The sequence below is a fragment of the Dreissena polymorpha genome, chromosome 11 (assembly GCF_020536995.1).
Source record: "Dreissena polymorpha isolate Duluth1 chromosome 11, UMN_Dpol_1.0, whole genome shotgun sequence".
NCBI classification, from domain to species: Eukaryota; Metazoa; Mollusca; class Bivalvia; order Myida; family Dreissenidae; genus Dreissena; species Dreissena polymorpha.
This window is the reverse complement of record NC_068365.1, coordinates 10,492,216-10,510,386: the sequence shown is the minus strand read 5'-3', so window position 1 is coordinate 10,510,386 and position 18,171 is coordinate 10,492,216. Positions and strand designations below refer to the sequence as shown.

The following is an 18,171-nucleotide window of genomic DNA, read 5'->3' as shown; positions in this document are numbered from 1 at the left end:
GCAATAGGGAAAAAATGCACGTCATTTCATTTTGTTCCTACCTTAAGAATTGTGGTTGCTATGGCAACAAATAAAAATTGAAAAAGGTGGAGTTTCTACTGTAGGGGACCATATTGCTTGGCAACCTCTTGTTTTAATTGACACATTACAATTGAGTGATAATACTACATACATTCTCATTTTAATGATACATGACAGTATATTTGTTTCATATAAAAAATGGAATGCAAAAGCGTGTTTTAGAAATGTTGATAAGCATGTTATCTACCGTTGCAACCAACAAACAGTTGCGCGCTTAGACTTGTCTCGCCAAACCCATTTGACATCCGAGAGTTTGCCGATATTTGGCGAGCTGCCTATCTCTGTTATTTGTCTCTGATAAAACTAATTACTGCTTTTTTTTTCATTCTTTCCATTTGTCTTTTATATACGTTTGCTAATAAAGGGTATATTAAGGGGTTACCTATGTCATGCCAGGGGTCAGGCAGCTTCCAGTCTTTGTCCGGACTATAACTCGTTAACTATAACACCTATTCACATGAAACTTCATATATGGATATATCTTATTGATGAGAAGTTTAGTGTAAAGAATTATAGCTATAGCCCCTGAATTACTATATTCATCTCGCTTTTTTATTGTCCGGGTCATAACGTAATTACATTAAGGCCGAATGGCATCAAACTTCGAACAAAGATAGGTTGTGGTGTATAGAAGTGCAGCGCACAACAATCGTAACTCGAGAACTCTGGCTTGCATAATTCACAATTCTACGCATTTGTTGGTTTCACCTTTTTTCTTGGTTTCCTGTTTTCTTGAAATATCAAGTTCATGATTGAAATTAAGTTTTTGTTACATTTAGAAAGGAAATCATGCTGCTGATAAGGTTATATCAAATATGTTTCAGTTTTGTGTGGTATTTTGTATTTTATACACAATAATTAAAAGTGATCAAAGTCCTTGAGGTAAAATGTTTGTTTGTTTAGAGAAAAAAAAGCACAGGCACTAACGTCTGGGATATCATACAATATATCCTCATTAGAAACCCCACCCCAGTAAATAACTGAAACTGCAAATATAACTCAAATGTATTTCAACATCATCGATTCTATTGGAAAAGTGATGTTGTGTCCCATAATTGAAACTGCTTGCATTGGTTATGTTGTAATGTACTGTAGCCAGTACAGTATGTTGCAAGAACACTCCCTCATTTCTCTGACAATAACGCCTACAGTGCACGGTGTTGTTATGATAAAAAACAAACAACTACAGTAACAAAACAATGAACCTAACACACTGCCATATTCAGGCATTTTGTGTAAAAACTTGTGGAATGTAACCGGTACACTAAGGTACGACATTGCACCGAACATGGTTCCAAGCAAAGTTTCAAGCAAAAAAACTTCCAAAACATTTACACGGGAATAAACAACAAAAGAAATACAAGTCCGAATGACAATAAGTATGTTTCCAATGTTATTGTCTTTCGGAATTGTATTTATCATCACAGTAATGGATAAAAGCAACGTTTGGATTTTCAAAAGGTAAATGTAATATATTTTCGAGACAAGTCACTTTCAAAATTATTGAACGTTTAAAATTCATCTTTACAGAAATATCGATATGTGGGTCTAATCTCTTACCAAAAAGACATTTTATTAACATATATTTTGGTACTGATTTAAGAAAATTCAATCATTATAAATTGATTTTGACACCTTTAAAAGAAAACAAATTATTTAATTTAGTTTGGTGTCTTGTTACAATGGAATATATTGCAATGGGTATTAAATGTTTATTGAAGTCTGATCCCCCCCTGTCAAACTCCCACGGGAGTAAATGGGCGAGGGCCCCGTCAAACGCCCATTGGGGTTCATTGAAAATGGGAGTTTGACTGGGTCCCCCGTCAAACACCCCACGGGGACCCGTCTAACCTCCCACGGGAGTTTAATGGAAATGGGAGTTTGGCGGGGGCCCCCGTAAAAACCTACGGGGGAAGAAAATCTACAAACACTTTATTTTCTTATTTAAGTACATATTTCTTACAATTATGACTTGAGCATATGAAAGTATATGGGGCAGCCCAGATGGGACCCATATGGAACCCGGTTGCACTACCCATCTGGGTCCCATGTTGGCAGCCCTCATGGGGCCCATATAGGTGCCCACATGGGACCCATATAGGTCCAACATGGGCATCCTTTTTACTCAATATGGGCTACATACAGGCAGCCCTTTTACTCAATATGGGCTACATACGGGTAGCCCTTTTACTTCATATGGGCTACATTCGGGCAGCATTGTACTAAATATGGGCTACAAACTGGTAGCATTGTATTCAATATGGTTACACAGAGCCTGTAAAATTTTGGACAACGCATTAATGGAAATTCAGGTTATGTTAGATATAATATGTAGGCTGCAAACATGAAATACTGTGTGTTCAAATTGTACATCAGACAAAAGATTTTTGTACATGTACTTCCAATTTCTTTTTTTTTCATGTTTTATCTATTTCTTCTTGCTGGAACAGAGTGATATCAAAGGGTTTAAGAGCTAAATAGCATTATCCTGCAAGAAATACAAGGTTTTTGTTAAAAGACTTAACAATTTATTAAAGTACTCTCAACTTTTATTCACATAAAGTATTACACACATATACATGGATACATACATACATAGCAGGAGGATCCCACGTTAACTATTCTACCAGAAAATTCTAAAATAATATGGTGATTCCTAAAAATATTTTACATGAAGTTGCTAACGAAAACATGTTTCTATCTAATGTTCTATCCGCATGGAGTAATGTTACTCATAATCTATAAACCCAAACCAACAGTAAAACTATTTTATGGAACAATAAAGACATTACTTCAAACAATAAGACGTTTTTCTATAACATTATATATGTCGACCAGTTATACGACTATAGAATTAAGGACTTCTATTATTTTGATATTAAATATATATTACATATACAGAATACCTTCAAGTATTTTCCTGATGTACTACACATTACTCAAAAGCATACCCATGCATATTAAATCTTTAACAAATAACACACCATGTACTCAAAGAACATTCGTAGAAAACATACTTGCAAGACTAAACAAAATATTTTATAAACTACAAATTAAAAACCCTGCCGAAAAATCCAAAACTCAAATAAATGGCAAATCCTTTTTCGAGAACAAGTCCATATTATTATCTTTGATATCTTCATACATTCTAGTGTTTTTCGTAATTGCACAATATATATATATATGTATATATATATATGTATGTATATATATATATATATATGTATATATATATATATATATATATATGTATATATATATATATATATATATATATGTATATATATATATATATATGTCTTATAAAACCTTCAAAACTGGAATGCTGTTTCTTCTTTTGCAAAGGAATATATACCATTTCATTTCCAGATAAAACAGATTGTATGCTTTCTTAGAAGATGAGCCTTAAAGGAATGGTTAAGGATCAATGGAGAAAAAACTGTCAATTACATTCACAACATTGCTTAATATATTTGATAAAAAAGCTTGAACTATGCAGCAGCCCTAGAAAAGATGGATCGTAGCTTTATCACCAAGATGCTCTTCAAACTCATCCATTTGCTTAAATGCTTCAAGACTGATGTTCTCTGGCAGTTGCATTGGCTCGTCATCAGTAGCTGACCTAGCCAAGAGCCGCTGCAGCATCCGCTTCATTTCCCTGTTCTCGTCTCTCTTTGTTTCCAACACCGTTAAAATCTGTGCAACTACATCTGAAGACAGAGTAAAAAAAAACTGTACGGTAACCTCAAATTATGTTGACAATAATATATATCACAGCTGGGTCGGATATAATTATATCGGATGTGTGCCGATATAACGGCGGCGGGCCCGATTTGTCCCAACAGCTGTTGTATGGCTAGGGCTGATTATAGCAACTTGCACCTATATGCCAGTCAACGTCAATTTGTTTCTTTTATTGGTAGAAGTATGTATTATTATAGATCACTAAATGACTGTGTATTTTATATTTTTTAAGTTGGATTATCTGTTTACATCAATTATTTACGTAATTAACTATCAGGCATTTTATAAGCAGTAATTCCAAAACTGAAATTATTTTAAGTTTAAGTTTCAAGCACAAAAATGAGTTACTTTGTCCTATGAACTGTCTTTGGGAAGGCTCTTCAGCTGGACTTAATGGGAGTGACCGGCCTCTGTCATGCACTGCTGGACATTCCTTGTAAAGACGATGTTGGCAAACGAGGCGGTGGTAAATATTTTATTTTCTGAAATAAATTTGTACAATAAACATGACGAATTTAATTATTTCTTAACACACAGACTTTTTTAATATTCTGCAAATATCCTACCGCAACCCAAATTCGACGACACCTAAATTCGCCGATGTTCTATTTGTATTGAACAAATGGAAGATTATTGTCTTGGAATCATTTCAAAGTAATGCAGCCGAGTTTTAAATTATTATTTTGTGCTATTAAACATTTCATTATTTCTTTCATTATTTGCTTAATATTGTTTCATGTAACCGTTACATCGTCGAATTTGGGTCACACTAGGATATGTGTTTAAATAATCATTAAATTTTTTCCACAGGCAGACAACCTTGGCTTGCGTGCAAGTAATCAAAGACCTATAAAAAAAAAACATTATATACGTCTTTGATGTAATACGTTTATATTAATATTATCAATGTATGAGATAAGTAAGATTCTCATGCATTAGCATGATTACTAATTTAGAGTTCCATTTTTTCAGACATGCGCCTGTCTGCTATAAAAAGTTTGTATTGAATTTTATGGCAGAATCAAGTTGAATTAAGCAGTTTAACTAAGAGATTGATCTATGGCGACAAACGAACGTAACGACTTACGTCAATACATGACAAAGGCAAAGCGAATAAAGAAATTAATAATTTGCAATTCAAATTATTAAACAAACAGGCATTTATTGAAGTAACAGATTAATAAATAATGCGTGATCAGCAATATATATCTGATTTCAAAAGAAATATATAATTACGTGTATAATATCACAATTTAACAAATACCGTTTCGAGTGTTTTTGTTTTGAATGTTTTCGCGAGGCGGAATTAACATCTGCGCATGCGCATATTATTTAAATACTTTATTTTTCTGCGCGATTATTTAAATTAAAATTATCTCTTGAAAATAACTTCATATTAATCATAGTATATACATTATTTAAAACAAAGCCATATCAAAAACAGAATTTTCAAAAAATGTGCGCCCGATAGCTGATTTTGTCCTTTGTTGGGCGGCCCAAATGGGACCTGTATGGGACCCATATGGGCTGCATATTATTTGCTTATGCATTGATTTTATATTTTTGAGTAAAATATAAGCAGTTGAGATCAAGTTTGTCATACATACGTTTTAAGAAAATAGTTCTTAATCAAATAAATAAAAGCTTATCTTTATCTTTTTCCTGATAGCGCAATAATATGGGACCTATATGGGATCCTTAAGTGCATTCCCATATGGGCTAACCAATATAAGTCCCAAATGACACCCATTTGGGCTTACCCATATGGGTTTGCCCAGAAACAGCCCGGTAGCTGATTTTGTCCTTTGTTGGGCGGTCCAAATGGGACCCATATTGGACCTATATGGACTGCATATTATTTGCTTATGCATTGATTTTCAATATTTGGGCAAAATATTAGCAGTTTAAATCAAGTTAGTCCAGCATACGTTTTAAGAAATGAGTTTTTAATCAAATAAATACAAGTTTACATCTTTTTCGTGAAAGCGCAATAATATGGGACCTATATGGGACCCTTATCGGCATTCCCCCATTGGCAAGCCCATATAGCTCCCAAATGACTCCCATATGGGACCCGTATGGGACCCATATGGGCCGCATATTATTTGCTTGTGCATTGATTTTCTATTTTTGGGTAAAATATCTGCAGTTTAGATCAAGTTAATCCTACATACGTTTTAAGAAATGAGTTTTTAATCAAATAAATACAAGTTTACATATTTTTCCCGATAGCTCAATAATATGGGACCTATATGGGACCCTTGTGGGCATTCCCATATGGGCTAGCCCATATTGGTCCCAAATGACTCCCATATGGGCTTACCCATATGTGTTTGCCCAGAAACAGCCCATATGGGACCCATATGTGCATGTTTGATGGGTATTATTTACATTCACGAACACAATACATAACATACACTGTTGAAACACAGTTGAATGTTTTGTGTGACATACATATTGTTGTAATATCTTAAATGTTAGTAGGCAAGATTTGTGAATTGTTTGGATATTACAGAAACAAGAAAAGCAAATGTTAATAATTACAAAAAGCTCAATGTTTTCTTACATTATCACCCAGAAGAGGTATTTGCCAGTAGATGTCAACGATATCGCCGAAATGATCTTTATCTCGGCAGGTAATAATCTTGGATAATTGCTTCAGCAATTCAGCTTCAATGTCTTTATATAAAAAAAGTGTTCTTCATGTTCGTGTTGCTACCAGAGGTAACTTCGAAACAGCGCTTTGCATTAAGTGGTATTGGGTGGATTCGACAAATGATAGCTGCTGTGGCTAAGTGTGCTAGGGGAAGAACATTTTGTTCCAGCATAACGTTCAATAAACTGCTTTTTCCCGCACTCGTCTCTCCTGAAAGTGTACGAATTGCGATTGTGTTTTGCGACTGGAATAAATTGATACGCTTTGTATCATGTTCGTGTCCATTACAATATTATGCAATACTTTTACTTTAAAACAGGAAGTAAAGAACTGAACACAAATATTTGTGAAACTTTACTTGTTGATAATGATTTCCATTTGAAGAACTTCTTTTGAGCCAAAACAACAACAACAACAATCTAATAAAACCTTCTTTATATATTCTTAAAGTTTTAGTAAGATTGTCTTCATAAAGCTCCGAATCATTCGAAATGTATATGTAACTTGTTATTCCCTAATAGGTTATCGGTATCCACCGCTGTCACAAATACAGATATCAAAAGACTTGATTACTCGACCGATATAACACAGTGCAATTGCAAAGTACATATACCAGGAAGATAGGGTTGTTCCACATGCATGACTTTATTAACCATTATTTATATTTGAAAAACTGCCCGAAAATCTCAGTGTGCATATATTAACATAGCAATTACTATGTTTATAAAAGTTCACATCACTTGAAGTTAAAGTCGTCGAGGTAAACTGACAATGGTGCAAATATGTCATTTTGTGTTTTAACGGGGAGAATAACGCAACTGATGTCAGAATATAATAGTGGCTAACAACTCCGGAGAACGTTTGCGATTACGTGGTTTGTTGAATAGAACCTTGCGCTGAACATATGTGGTTAAATATTTTTCCGCGTCATTAAAGCTGATATAAATTAATAATTTCAGAGGATCTTATACAAAAATATGTATATATATGTACTGGGGTGAGCCCAAAAATATAAAAGTATCAGGATTGTTCTCCAACCCTCCAATACATGATGCTAGTAAGAGAAAAGCTGTAAACAAATTAAGGCTAAAAATAACAACATTTAGAACTTGCTAAACGACTTGATTTTTTTTCAATACAAGCTGCATGTTATATAAAGACGTTTGCTGATAGTAACCATCACGCGATATTGCATATTTTAATGTTGTGAAAACTCTAGTACTTTATAGTGATTTTCTTGCAGATTTTGAAATTTGAACATGTAATAATTCATAAAAAGCGATATTATTGCATTTACGGGAATAATAATTCAATATTAATTTATGACATTTTCTAAAGGAATATACGAATGAAACTGCATATTTATGCCGATATTGACGAACTATATAACATTTTCATTGTAGTATTACTATTACCACTACAACTACTATTACTACTACTACTTCTACTACTACTACTACTACTGCTGCTGTTGCTGCTGCTGCTGCTGCTTTTGCTACGACTACGACTACAACTACTACTACTACTACTACCACTACTATTACTACTACTACTTCTACTACTACTACTACTACTACTACTACTACTACTACTGCTATAACTACTACTACAACTACTACTAACTACTAACTACTACTACTACTACTACTACTACTGCTACTACTACTACTATAACTAAAACTACTACTACTACTACTACTACTACTACTACTTACTACTACTACTACTACTACTACTACTACTACTTCTACTCTACCTACTACACTACTACTACTAATACTTCTATTACTACTATTACAACTACTACTACTATTACAACTACTACTACTACTACTACTACTACAACTACTACTGCTACTACTACTACTAGCACTACTACTACTCTACGACTACTACTACTACTACGATACTACTGCTACTAACTACTACTACTACTACACTATACTACTCTACTACTTACTACAATACTACACTACTGCTACTACTACTCTACTACTGCTACACTACTACTGACTACTACTACTACTACTACTACTACTACTACTACTACTACTACTACTACTACTACTACCTACTACTACTACTACTAACTACTACTACTACTACTACTACTACTACTACTACTACTACGACTACTACTACTACACTGCTACTACTACTACTACTACTACTACTAACGGCTACTACTACTACTACTACTACTACTACTACTACTACACTACTACTACTACTACTACTACTACTACTACTACTACTACTATTACGACTACTACTACTACTTACTACGACGACTACTACTACTACTACTAACTACTACTACTACTACTACTTTCTACTACTTACTTCTACTACTTGTACTACTTCTACTATAATTTACTAATATTTAGTACATTATGTTCTTTATAAATTTTAATGGCATCGTCTAAAAAAAAATTATGGTTACTATATTAGATATATGCACATGAATGTTAGAACAACTTAGGATAGAATAATCATTATATAAAATATTATTTAAATGACTAAATACTAATTCTTGTACAAATGTTCCTCTATATATAGTATCGTGTTTTAATTTGTAAATGGAATATTCAAGAAATCATTCATTTTTGATATCAATCGTTTAGCCCACCCACCGAGAGAGAGCGAAAGAGAGAGAAAGAAAGAGAGAAAGAGAGAGAGAGAGAGAGAAAGAGAGAGAGAGAGACAGATAGAGAGAGAGACAGATAGAGAGAGAGAGAAAGAAAGAGAGAGAGAGAGAGGAAAAGAGAGAGCGAGAGAGATAGAGCGAGAGAGAGAAAGAGAAAGAAAAAAAGAGACAGGAGAGAGCGGAAGAGAGAGAGCAGGACAGAGAGAGTGGGAAGAGATAGCGGGAGAGAGAGAGAGAGAGCGAGACAGAGAGAAAGAGAGGAGAGACAGCGAAAAACAGAGAGAGCGGGAGAGAGAGGGGTGAGAGGGAGAAAAGAGAGAGAGAGAGAGAGGGGGGAGAGAGCGTGGGAGAGAGAGCGGGATAGAGAGTAAGAGAGAGTGGGGAGAGAGAGTAGGGGAGAAAGATTTTAAGAGTGAGAGAGAGAGAGAGGGAGAGAAAGAGGGAGAGAGAGAGGGAGAGAGAGAGGAGATAGAGAACGAGAGAGAGAGCGAGATAGAAAGAGAGAGGGTTAGAGAGCGAAAAGAGATAGCGGGAATAGAGAGAGGAAAGAGAGAGCGGGAGAAAAAGCGGGAGAGGATGAGAGAGAGAGAAAAAGCGAGAGCGAGAGAGAGAGAGAGGGGGGGTAAAGAGCGGGATGAATGATAGCGAAAGAGAGAAACACAGAGAGAGAGAGAGAATAAAGATTGAGAGAGAGAGGAGAGAGGATAGAGAGCGGGAGAGTGAGCGGCAGAGAGAGAGAGAGAGAGCGGGGGGAGGGGAGAGGGAGAAAGACAGAGTGGGAGAGAGAGAGAGTGACAGAGAGAGAAAGCGAGAGAGAGAGAGAGGGTAAATCGCGGGAGGAGAGAATGCGGAGGAGAGAGAGAGAAAGAGCGAGAGAGAGGAGAGAGAGTGGGAGAGAGAGAGCGAGAGAGCGGCACAGAGAGCGGGAGAGAGAGTGGGAAAGATAGAGTGAGAGAGAGAGACAGTTGGGAAGAGAGTTAGAGAGAGTTAGAGAGACGAGAGTGTGCAGAAGACAGAGCGGGAGAGAGAGTGAAATAGAGTGAGAGAGAGTGTGTAAGAGAGAGAGAAATAGTGATGGAGAGAGAGGAAGAGAGATTGAGTGTGAGAACGAGAGATGGAGAGATAGAACGAGGAGAAACAGCGGGAGAGAGCGGTAGGAGAGCGGGAGAGAGAGCGAAAGAGAGAGCGGGAGAGAGAGCGGGAGAGAGAGCGGGAGAGAGAGCGGAGGTGAGTGTGAGAGAGAGGGGGAGAGATAAAGAGAGGAGAGAGAAACAGTGGAAGAGAGAGCGGGAAATTGAACGAGATAGAGAGAGCGGGAGAGAGTATGGGAGAGAGAGCGGGAGAGAGAGCGGGAGAGAGACCGAGAGAGAGAGACCGAGAGAGAGGAGAGAGAGCGTGAGAAAGAGCGCGAGAGAGAGCGGCACAGAGAGCGGAAGAGAGAGTGGGAAAAGGAGAGTGAGGGAGAGACAGTGGGGAAGAGAGTTAGAGAGCGAGAGAGACGAGAGTGAGCGGGAGAGAGAGAGAAAGAGACATGAGAGAGCGGAAGAGAGAGAGAGAGCAGGACAGAGAGAGTTGGAAGAGATAGCGTGATAGAGAGAGTGAAAGATAGAGTGAGAGAGAGGGGGCAGAGAGAGAAAGAGAGAGAGAGCGAGAGAGAGAGAGGGGGGTAGATAGCGTGAGAGTTATAGCGGGATACAGAGAAAGAGAGAGAGAGAGAAAGAGAGGAGAGACAGCGGAAGACAGAGAGAGGGGAGAGAAAAAGGGAGAGAGAGCGTGAAAGAGAGGGGAGAAAGAGAGAGAGGGGGGAAGAGCGCGGGAGAGAGAGCGGGATAGAGTGTAAGAGACAGTGGGGAGAGAAAGTAGGGGAGAAAGTTTTTAAGAGTGAGAGAGAGGGGGAGAGAGAGAGGGAGAGAGAGAGGACAGAGAGAGGAGAGAGAGAGGAGAGAGAGCGAGAGAGAGAGCGAGAGAGAGAGCGAGAGAAAGAGAGCGAGAGAGAGAGCGAGAGAGAGAGCGAGAGAGAGAGCGAGAGAGAGAGCGAGACAGAGAGCGGGAGAGCGAGCGAGAGAGAAAGATAGAGAGATAGATGACGAGAGAGAGGGAGAGCGAGATAGAAAGAAAAAGAGGTAGAGAGCGGGAAAGAGGTAGCGGGGAGAAAGAGAGGAAAGAGAGAGCGGGAGAGGATGAGAGAGAGAGAGAGAAAAAGTGAGAGCGAAAGAGAGAAGGGGGTAGAAAGCGGGAGGAGAGATAGCGGAAGAGAGAAACAGAGAGAGACAGCGAATAAAGAGATAGAGAGAAAGAGAAGAGAGGATAGAGAGCAGGAGGGTGAGCGTCAGAGAGAGAGAGAGATAGAGAGAGAGAGAGAGAGAGAAAGCGGGGGAGAGTTAGAGTGAGAAAGAAAGAGTGGGAGAAAGAGAGAGTGAGAGAGAGAGAAAGCGAGAGAGAGAGATAGAGAGGGTAGATAGAGGAAGGAGAGAGAGAACGAGATAGAAATACAAAGAGGTAGAGAGCGGGAAAGAGATAGCTGGAAGAGAGAGACGAAAGAGAGAGCGCGAGAAAAAGGGGGAGAGGATGGGAAAGAGATAAAATGAGAGAGCGAGAGAGAGAGAAGGGGGTAGAAAGCGGGAGGAGAGATAGCGGAAGAGAAAAACAGAGAGAGAGAGATAGAGAATAACGAGAAAGAGAGAGAGAGGAATTGAGAGCGGGAGAGTGATCAGCAGAGAGAGAGACAGAGAGAGAGAGAGAGGAGAGAGAGAGAGAGAGAGAGAGAGAGAGAGAGAGAGAGAGAGATGGGGAGATTGAGAGTGAGATAGACAGAGTGGGAGAGAGAGTGTGAGAGAGATAGAGAAAGCGATAGAGAAAGAATACAGAGTATAGATATATGGCGGAGAAAATGCGGAGTAGAGAGTAACAGGAAGAGAGAGAGAGAGAAAGAGAGATAGAAAGATAGAGAGGGTCGGGGGGAGAAGAGGGGAGTGAGAACGAGAGAAAAGAGGATGCAGGGAGATAGAGCGAAGAGAGATCGGCAACAGCGAGGCGGGAGAAGAGAGTGAAATAGAGTTAAGAGAGTGTGTGGAGAGAGAGAAGAATAGTGATTTAGAGAGTGAATAGAGATGAGTGTGAGAGCGAGAGAGTGAGAGAATAAGAGAGGAAAGAGAAACAGCGGGAGAGAGCGTTAGATAGAGAGTGTGAGAGAGAGAGAGAGCGGGAGAGATAAAGAGAGGAGAGAGAAACATGGGAGAGAGAGCGGTAGATAGAGCGGATAGATAGAGCGGGAGAGAGGCGGGAGGTGTCGGGAGAGAGAGCGGGGGAGAGAGCGGGGGAGAGCGGGAGAGAGAGAGCGGGAGAGAGACCGAGAGAGAGGAGAGAGATCGGGAGAGAGAGCGAGAGAGAGCGGCACAGAGAGCAGGAGAGAGAGTGGGAAAGGGAGAGTGAGGGAGAGACAGTGGGGAATAGAGTTATAGCGAGAGAGACGAGAGTGAGCGGGAGAGTGAGTGAGATATAGTTAGAGAGTGAGAAAGAGAGACAGAAATAGTGGGGGAGAGAGGGGAATAGAGATTGAGAGTAAGAGAGAGAGAGAGGGGGAGAGATAGAGAGAGGAGAAAGAAACAGCGGGAAAGAGAGCGGGAGAGAGAGCGGGAGAAAGCGGAAGAGAGTGAGAGTGACAGAGATGATAGCGAGAGTGAGGGAGAGAGTGAGAGTGAAAGTGTGAGAGAGACGAGAGAGATCGGGAGAGAGAGAGCGGGATATAGATAGGGAGAGAATGAGATAAATAGTGGTGAAGAGAGAGAGAAAGAGGTTGAGAGGGAGGGAGAGGTAGAGAGAGGGAGAGAGAGACGGTGAGAGAGTGGGCGAGATAGAAACAGAAAGAGTAGGAGACAAAGAGAGAGAGCGAGAGAGAGAGAGAGAGAGAGACAGAGACAGAGACAGAGAGATGGGGGACAGAGAGCGGGGGAGAGAGCGAGAGTGCGTAAGAGTATGGAGAGAGAGCGTGAGAGAGAGCGGTAGAGAGTGAGAGTGGGAACAGAGAGTAAGAGTGAGAAAGACAGAGTTAGGGAGAGATAGCGGGAGAGGGGGAAGAGAGCGGGAAAGACAAAGAGAGATAGACAGAGAAAGAGATGGGAGAGAGAGCGGGAGAGATAGCGGGACAGAGAGTGAGATAGAGAGAGAGAGAGAGAGACAGACATAGAGAGAGAGAGGGAGAGAGAAAGGAGAGAGCGTATAAGAAGGAAAGAGCGATAGAGTGAGCGGGAGAGAATGAGAGAGAGAGAGAGAGGGGAGGGAGAGATGGAGAGAGATAGAGAGAGGGGAGAGAGCGCGGGAGATAGAGCGGGATAGAGAGTGAGAGAGAGAGTGGGGAGAGAGAGTAGGGGAGAGAGATAATGAGAATGAGAGAGAGAGAGTTAGAGAGAGGGGGAGAGAGAGCGGGAGGGAGGGCTGGAGAGAGAGAGCAGGGTAGAGTCAGAGAGAGAGCGAGAGAGAGGAGAGAGAGCGGGAGAGAGACAGCGAAAGAGAGAGCGGGAGAGAGAAAGCGGAAGAGAGTTCGCGAGATAGAGAGGGAGAGATTGAGAGAGAGTGGTGAAGAGAGAGGGAGAGTGATTGATAGTAATAGAGAGGTAGAGAGAGAAAGGGGAAGAGTGATAGGGACAGAGAGAGCGAGAGAGAGACAGAGGGAGAGAGAGAGCGAGAGAACGAGCGAGGCGAGAGAGCGAGAGACAGAGACAGAGAAAGCGCGAGAGAGAAATAGAGAGATGGGGGATAGAGAGCCGGAGAGAGAGAGGTAGGGAGAGTGAGGAGAGAGAGAGCATGATAGAGAGCGGGAGAGAGTGAAAGTGGGAACAGAGAGTGAGAGTGAGGGAGGAGGAGAGAAAGCAGGGAGAGAAAGAGAGAGAGAAAGAAAGAGAGAGAGAGAGAGAGAGAGAGCGGGAAAGGCGAGCGAGAGGGAGAGAGAGCAAGAGAGAGAGAGAGTGACAGAGAAAGAGAGATGGAGAGAGAGAGGGAGAAGGGAAGATAGACGGCAAGAGAGACAAAAGGAGAGAGAGAGAGACCGAGAGAGAGAGAGAGAGAGAAAAAAAAAGAGAGAGAGAGATGGGAGAGAGCGCGGGAGAGAGCGAGACAGAGAGAGAGCGAGAGAGAGAGAGTGAGAGACAGACTTAGGGGAGAGAGAGGAGAATAGATAGAAGAAGTGAGAGTGTGAGAGATAGAGAGAGAGGAGGGTCTAGAGTAAATAGGGGTCGGACAGAGATTAAACAAGACAGAGAGAGAGCGGGAGAGGGGGAGAGAAAGCGAGCGGGAAAGAGAGCAAGAGAGAGAGAGAGAGATGGAAGGAGCGGGAGAGAGAGAGAGTGACAGAGACAGAGAGAGAGAGAGCGGGATTGGGAAAGAAAGTGAGCGGAGAGACTAAGAGAGAGATTAAGATAGAGATATGGGAGAAAGCGCGGGAGAGAGAGCGGGACAGAGAGAGCGGAAGAGAGAGTAAGGGGAGAGAGAGGAGTAGAGATATAAAAAGTGAGGATGTGAGAGATAAAGAGAGAGGGGGTTTAGAGAAAGAGGGGTCGGAGAGAGATAGAGAGAGTGAGAAAGAGAGAGAGAGAGATAGTGAGAGACAAAGACAGGGATGCAGAGAGAGGCAGAGAGAGAGAGTGTGGGGAGAGAAAGAGAGAGAGAGTGAGAGAGAGAGAGAGAGTGGGGGAGAGAAAAAGAGAGAGTGAGAGAGAGGAAGAGAGAGTTAGAGAGTGGGGAGAAGGAGAGAGAAGGAGAGAAAGTGACAGAGAGAGTGAGAGAGAGAATGTTGATGAGAGTGAGAGAGAGACGAGAGAGCGTGGGAAAGAGAGAGCGGGAGAGAGAGAGCGGGAGATAGTGAGAGAGAGAGAGAGAGATAGAGAGAGTAAAATAGAGGAGAGAGAGATAGAGCGTTGAGGAGAGATGGAGAGAGAATTTATAAAATGCGAGAAAGGTAGTGAGAGAGAGTGAGGGAGAGAGAGAGTGAGCGAGATAGAGACAGAGAGAGTGAGAGACACAGAGAGAGATAGCGAGAGAGAGAGCGAGAGACAGAGACAAAGAAAGAGTGAGAGTGAAATAGAGAGATTGGGGTAGAGAGCGAGAGAGAGAGTGAGTGAGAGAGACAGCATGAGAGAGAGAGCGGTACAGAGTGAGAGTGGGAACAGAGTGTGAGAGTGAGAGAGAGAGGGGAGAGAACGCAAGGAGAGAGACAGAGAGAGAGCAGGAGGGGGAGCGAGCGGGAGAGAGAGCAAGAGAGAGAGAGTGGATAGAGCGGGAAGATAGAGATAGTGACATAGAGAGAGAGAGAGATGGAGAGAGAGCGGGAGAAGGAAAGATTGATGGCGAGAAAGACAAAGAGAGAGAGAGAGAGAGAGAGAGAGAGAGAGAGAGAGAGAGAGAGAGAGAGAGAGAGAGAGAGAGAGAGATGGGAGAGAGCGCGGGACAAAGAGCGGGACATAGAGAGAGCGGGAGAGAGAGTGAGAGGCAGACTGAGAGGAGAGAGAGGAATATAGAGAGTTAAGGCGAGAGAGACGAGAGTGAGCGGGAGTGTGAGTGAGATAGATTTAGAGAGTTAGAGAGAGAGACAGATATAGTGGGGGAGAGAAGGGAATAGAGATTGAGAGTAAGAGAGAGAGAGAGGGAGAGATAGAGAGAGGAGGAAGAAACAGCGGGAAAGAGAGCGGGAGAGAGAGCGGGAGAAAGCGGAAGAGAGTGAGAGTGACAGAGATGATAGCGAGAGTGAGCGAGAGAGTGAGAGTAAAAGTGAGAGAGAGACGAGAGAGATCGGGAGAGAGAGAGCGGGATATAGATAGGGAGAGAGTGAGATAAATAGTGGTGAAGAGAGAGGGAAAGATGTTGAGAGGGAGGGTAGAGAGAGAGAGGGAGAGAGAGACGGTGAGATAGAGAGAGCGATATAGAAACAGAAAGAGTGGGAGACAAAGAGAGAGAGCAAGAGAGAGAGACAGAAATAGAGAGATGGGGGACAGAGAGCAGGGGAGAGAGCGAGAGTGCGTGAGAGTGTGGAGAGAGAGCGTGAGAGAGCTTGAATTTTTTCAACATGTGACTTAGCTGGCTCAACTGTTGTAACAAACACATCTCCAAATAAATCAGCCAGTGCACAACTAGATTTACAGTCAGAATTGTCTGTCTTTATCTTAATAATTTTGGTATGGTGTTCCTCATTTTGGGGCAGTTTGATATATGGTTCCTCATTCTGTGTAATGTGGGCAGTTCTGATACTTCTGAATCAGCAAATGTAGCAGGCTTGCTGGTGGTGCTGGAACTGGTAGAAGGGTCCTCGTCCGATTCCTTTTCCACGATCACATTCTGAAAAAGAAATATACAGAATGATTCATTTTAAATATACATCATAGTTTCTCTACATATTGCCATGATTGTGACTGTCCGTTCTTTTACGTCGGACATCTTTTGTTGCATGTTTTGTTAATGCCCATTTCACCGGTATGTCAGTATTTTACATTTTTAAATAATCATTGTTTCCTTCTTACTAGTACATAAACTCCAACCAGTACCAGTAAGATTTGTGGTCGATGATTGGACCAAACCCACTACCATTTATCAGTGGGAGGCTTCACGGGTAATAGGTAAGCACGTTAGACTCCATGCCTTTAAAAGAAGAAAGTTCTTTGAATTATGTACAAATAGTGTTCTGACTTATAGCATTATATCACATACCTGACATTTGATGGAATTCTCCAATTTCTATAACTCTGTTTGGACACCATCATATACATCACGTCAAGAACTATCATCCAAATACGGAAGACTCTTTAATCGTGCGTCAAGTGCAGATTCCTGTAGCAGGAATCCCAAGATACCCTCATATGTGTACCTAAAGCAAAAATGGGAAAACACAATTTATTGCAAGTGTATCAAAAATACACCTTACAGAAATATTATATAATAAGAATTGTGCTTTTAACAGTAAGAATAAAATTTGAATTTGACTTGTTTGTTACTAGATGTTGTGAGTAACAGCCTGATTTTACTTATAACATATTGTGCAATATAAGCCAATATTGTTAATTGTTATTGAACTTGTGCGATATTGTTAATTGTTATTCCAATATTTATTTTTTATGCTGTTAGTTATTTCTTGTTCAATGTTTACCAGTTTTAATTTTTATTTTGTATGTATTTATTTAAAGTTATAAGGTTAACCTTGGCTTGAGATCAGAGCTAATTGCTTTTTCGATCTCTAAAGCCATAGTGCTTTCAGAGGGCTGGACCTCAAGCTGTCGTAGCAACATTTCTTTCAGAGTATTTATGACATAAACTGTAGGGTGAGTCTGGCTGCACATCATAGTTGTTGCTGTCTTAAGCGGCTTCAAAATTCCATAAAGCAACTCAACGTTTTGAATATCTCCATCTGATAAAGTTACGATTTCGTTCACTTTTTTTCAGTTCCAGTAGCGCAGAATAAACAGATGCCTGCTGCTTTAGATATCGTTCACACATTTCATAAGTGGAGTTCCACCTGGTTGGTACATCCATCAGTAGTCTGTGCTCGGGAAGATCAAGTCAGCCTGCATTAGCTTAAGAACACTTGTTGCTGAAGTACTCTTATGAAAGAATGTTACCACACGATTACTCTACCTTAAAGTTTATCAACTTGTGAAACTTTGAGACCTCGTTGTGTAGCCAGATTAAGGGTGTGGGCAAAATAGCCAACATGTGGATTTAAACCAGATTCGTGCACTGCACGAACAATGTTGCTATAATTTTCCGTGGTAACGGCTTGCCCCTTGCCATCGCGTTCTAATTGCCAGCGTGACGATGTGTCCTTCAAAGCGTCAGCCAAATGTTCGGCTGTATGAGATTCATCAAATGTGTTTGTTTCAAGAGTGTAATTTTCAAATTTCCAGTCCTAGATGAAGTGGGCAGTGCCAGCAACATAGTTCTCAGTAGCCCTCGATGTCCATGTGTCAGTAGTTATGGCAATTCTTTCTGCAGAATTCAGTTGCATCTTTACCCTGTCTATAACCTTTTTCAACCGTGCTGGCACAACCTTTTTACTGAAATG

General features: G+C 40.8%; 1 pseudogene; it reads left to right on the top strand.

The window, feature by feature from the left end:
• Nucleotides 1–1,837: 1,837 nt before the first annotated feature.
• Nucleotides 1,838–15,044, top strand: LOC127851291 (RNA-binding protein 25-like; annotated as a pseudogene).
• The last annotated feature ends 3,127 nt before the right edge of the window (nucleotides 15,045–18,171 follow it).